The following is a 4,744-nucleotide window of genomic DNA, read 5'->3' as shown; positions in this document are numbered from 1 at the left end:
GGGGTTGTGCTAATTGGAGTCTTGTATGCCGTCCTTAGAGCCCATAGTGTGTCATCAAGCTTGAGAGATCAATGTTTCCTAGACTTGTTCACCATTCTCTCAAGAAGATTCTTGATTTCTCTATTTGACACCTCCACTTGTCCTTGAGTTTGAGGGTGGTAAGGTAGGGCGACCTTGTGGTAAACTCCATACTTCTTAAGAAGGGCATCGAGTTGGTTCTTGGCAAAGTGAGAGCATCCATCACTAATGAGCACCCTTGGAACCCCAAATTGAGGAAAGATGATCTTCTTGAAAAGCTTAAGCACAACCTTATGATCATTGGTAGGGGAAGGTATGGCCTCAATCCACTTAGTTACATAATTAATCGCAACCAAGATATACTAGTTCCCACAAGAAGAAACAAAGGGTCCCATGAAGTCAACCCCCCATACATCAAAAGGTTCGACCTCCAAAATATTTTGTTGAGGCATTTCATCTCTCTTGGTTATGCCACCACTTCTTTGACACCTATCGCATCTTGAAACAAACTTGTGGGCATCCTTACGCATCGTCGGCCACCACAATAGAGATTAAGAAATATTTGCCACCGTCTTGTCAACTCCCCTATGTCCTCCATATGGTAATGAGTGGCAATGCTCAAGAACTCGTTCGATTTCATGATCCGGAACACATTTTTGGAAAAGGCCATCTCCACATTGTTTGAACAAGTATGGGTCATTCCAAAAGTACCTTCTTACTTCCTTGAAAAACCTTTTCTTTTGTTGAGAAGAAAACTCCGGGGGAATGACTCCATAAGCAAGATAATTGGCGTTATCCGCATAACAAGGGCTAGATGTTGAAGTTATAGCCATGAGAGTTTCAAATCCCATCTCCTCATTGATTGGTACATCATCTTTGTTTTCAAAATGAGGCCTAGACAAATGATCCGCAACATAGTTCTCCGCTCCTTTCTTGTCTCTCATTTCCATGTGTAAATCTTGAAGGGAGAGAGCCCAACGATAAGGCGAGGCTTTGCTTCTTTCTTAGTCATGAGATATCAAATCGCTATATGATCCATGTACATAATCACCTTAGAGAAAATAAGATAGGACCTAAACTTGTCAAAGGCAAACACAATTGCTAGCATTTCCTTCTCCGTCGTTGTATAATTCCTTTGAGCTTCATCTAGAGTTCTACTTGCATAGTAGATGACATATGATTTTCCTTCCTTCTTTTGCCCAAGCACGACACCTACTACAAAATCACTAGCATCGCACATTAGCTCAAAAGGAAAGCTCCAATCCGGAGCTTGCACAGCGGGGGAGGAAATAAGAGCTTCCTTAAGCTTACGAAATGCCTCAAGGCAAGCCTCATTGAAGCTAAAAACAACATCCTTTTTGAGTAATTCGGTCAAAGGTTTGGCGATTGATGAAAAATCTTTAATAAATCTCCGATAAAAACCGGCATGCCCAAGAAAAGATTTTACTCCCGTGATAGAAGTAGGTGGAGGCAACTTTGCAATCACCAAAACTTTGGCCGGATCAACTTCAGTGCCATTCTTTGAAACTTTATGGCCAAGGACAATACCCTCCTCAACCATAAAGTGACATTTTTCCCAATTCAAAACCAAACTCGTCTCTTGAAACCTTTTCAAAACTTTCTCAAAATTATAAAGACAAGTGTCAAAAGACGAGCCATCAACACTAAAATCATCCATGAATACTTCAATTTCTTTTTCAAGCATCTCGGAGAAAATAGAAGTCATGCATCGTTGGAATGTTAAAGGAGCATTGCATAACCCGAATGGCATTCTACGGTATGCGAATGTTCCATATGGACATGTGAAAGTAGTTTTCAGTTGATCACTTGGATGGATAGAGATTTGGAAAAATCCGGAATACCCATCCAAGAAACAAAAGAAAGCATGGTGAGAAAGTCTTTCCAACATTTGGTCCATAAAGGGGAGAGGGAAATGATCTTTCTTGGTGTTTTTATTCAATCTCCTATAATCAGTGCACATTCTCCACTCGGTCACCGTACGGGTGGAGATCTCCTCTCCCCCTTCACCTTTTACAATGGTCATTCCACCCTTCTTTGGAACCACGTGAACCGGGCTAACCCACTTGCTATCGGAGATAGCATAAATTATGCCCGCTTCATGTAATTTCAAGATTTCCTTTTTGGCTACCTCTTGGAGGTTGGGATTAAACCTCCTTTGAGGTTCAATTGAGGTGGATTAATCATCCTCAATATGAATACGATGTATACACAAAGAAGGGCTAATACCCTTAATATCATCAATGCTATACCCTATCACATCTCTATATTTTCTCAACACAACAAGCAATTTTTCCAAATCAATTCCATCAAGGGTAGCATTGACAATAATAGGGTATTTTCCCTCATTATCAAGATAAGCATATTTCAAAGAAGGGGGAAGGGGTTTGAGTTCTACCTTGGGAGGAGGCTTGAAACTCTCCTCAAATTTCTTCTCGTTACGCTCGAGCTCGATCTCTTTTGTTGTTCTACCTCTTCCTCCTTTGAGACTTCTTCCATAGCCATGACAAACTCTCTTGCCTCTTGAGAATGGAACTCCTCCTTGCATGTAAGATCTTCAACCATTGGATCTTGAGGCTTCATCATTACCCTTCCCAAGCGATCTAACTCCTCATTCACAACATCAACTCTATAACATTTCTCAACCATGGGGGTCTTGAGTAATTTAGAAAACTCAAAAACAATCTTCTCATCGGCCACTTCACATGTAATAGTATTGTTCTTGCAATTGATGACCGCCCCCAAGGTTTTAAGAGCTTCCCAACCCAAGATCAAAGGAGTATCAACATCTTCCTCCATATTCATCACTACAAAATTACATGGCACATAGATATGCCCAACTTGAATAGGGACATCCTCAAGTTCACCACAAGGAAGTTTGACCGAGCAGTTGGCTAATTGAATTGTTTTTCTTGTGGGTATCATTTTAATATTGAGTTTTTGTGCAATTGAGAGGGGAATTAAGTTAACACTCGCTCCTAAATCCGCCAAGGCACCCCTAGGTTCCATGTTGCCGATCTTAACCAGAAAAGTAAAACTTCCCGGGTCCTTCTCTTTCTTTGGTGTCTTGTATTGAATGAGTGCACTAACTTGATGAGGGAGGGTAATGAGGTCATCATTGAGCTTCCTCTTGTTGGTTAGGATGTCTTTGAGAAATTTGGAGTACGAAGGCATTTGGGTAACAACTTTGATGAAGGGGAGACTTATGTGTAAGTTCTTCATCACACTAAAGAATTTTGCGAATTTATCATTCAAATTTCTCTCCACAAGCCTCCCGGGAAAAGGAACCGGCTCATCTAGATTCCTAGTCTCACTAAGACTTGAAGTTGTCTTCTCATCATTAGGCTTCTTCTTCTTCGCATTCTCTTCTTTCCCAACAACCTTGTCTTCTTTAACTCTCTTCTTCCCCTTCACACCTTCTTCTCCTCCCTTCTTTCCCTCACTATCTCCCTCTTTTGGCCCTTCATAGGATATGCCTGATCTCAACGTGATTGCCTTGCAAGAGTCGGGTTTTATGTTATTGGTTGTCCGGGTATAGTAGAAGGTGAGTTGAAAGGTACTCAGTCGGCTAATTGGGCTAATTGCGAATCAAGCATCTTGTTATGAGCTTTGACCTCTTGCATTTGTTGATTCATGGCTTGGAGTTGTTGAAAAATTTGGGTCTGTGTGGAATCGGGTTGAGATGCTTGATTTTGACTCCTCTGAGGCACTTGATTTTGGTTGTTGTATTGGTTGTTCCTTGGGTAGTTTCCTTTCGGATTTTGGTTTTGAGGTGGAGGTGGGTTTTGGTATTGAGGGTTAGAATTGTATGATGGTTGATCTTGTTGCCCCCATTGTTGAGGTTTTGGTGCAAATCCGGGTGGTAGTTGTCTCTAAGCTACTCCTCCACCACTTCCCCTATATCCATCTTGCCTTGTGTTGTAAGACGCCATATGCTCGGGGCTCAAACCTCTACAATAAGATGTATCGTGGTTTATGCCACCACAATTTTGACATGAGAAAGAATTGACTTAAGAAGAGCTTGCTCCACTATTAACACTTGTGTTCAACTTTGCAAGCCCCTTCGTCAAAAGCTTAATTTGATGTTGCAATTGATCAACCTTCTCCAATTCGTACATCCCACCTTTCTTCGGTGCATTCCTCCTCCTACCACCCCAAGAGTAGTTCTTCGCTACTTCTTCAATTGTTGCTTCAACTTGACTTTGGGGGATCTTAATTAATTGTCCACCCGCTCCCGCATCCAAGTTAGCTCTAGACATAGGTTCCAATCCATCATAGAAGAATCGCATGAGCAAGCTTTGATTGTATTCATGATGAGGACATGCTTGTAACAACTCCTTGAACCTTTCCCAAGCTTCACTAACACTCTCATCAGCTTCTTATTTAAACGATGCAATCTTCCTTCTCATTTCGGCGGTCTTTTCCTCGGAAATGAACCTCTTAAAGAATGCCTTGACTATCTCTCTCCATGTTGTGAGAGAATTTGGCTTGACATGCTTGAACCACTTCTTTGCTCTTCCCGAAAGAGATTGCCCAAAATAGATGCATCGGATGTACTCTTGAGGAACTTGATTTGTTTGAATCATGGCACATAGCTCAAGGAATCTATCAAGATACTCAATGGGATATTTACTCGGAGAACCCAAAAATTGTTTTGCTTGTACCATTCTTGTATATAGGGGGTGAATGGTAAGTTGGTTTCCGTGAC

At 41.4% G+C, this 4,744-nt stretch overlaps 1 non-coding gene across 1 annotated transcript; it reads left to right on the top strand.

Moving 5' to 3' along the window:
- Nucleotides 1–4,341: 4,341 nt before the first annotated feature.
- On the top strand, nucleotides 4,342–4,448 carry LOC145583509 (small nucleolar RNA R71). Its single transcript, XR_014100152.1, has one exon. It is a non-coding gene; the product is annotated as a small nucleolar RNA R71 (small nucleolar RNA).
- The last annotated feature ends 296 nt before the right edge of the window (nucleotides 4,449–4,744 follow it).

Source organism: Chenopodium album, chromosome 15 (genome assembly GCF_948465745.1).
Source record: "Chenopodium album chromosome 15, dcCheAlbu1.1, whole genome shotgun sequence".
NCBI lineage: Eukaryota > Viridiplantae > Streptophyta > Magnoliopsida > Caryophyllales > Amaranthaceae > Chenopodium > Chenopodium album.
The sequence above is the reverse complement of the archived record's forward strand: the minus strand, read 5'-3'. Positions and strand labels throughout refer to the sequence as shown.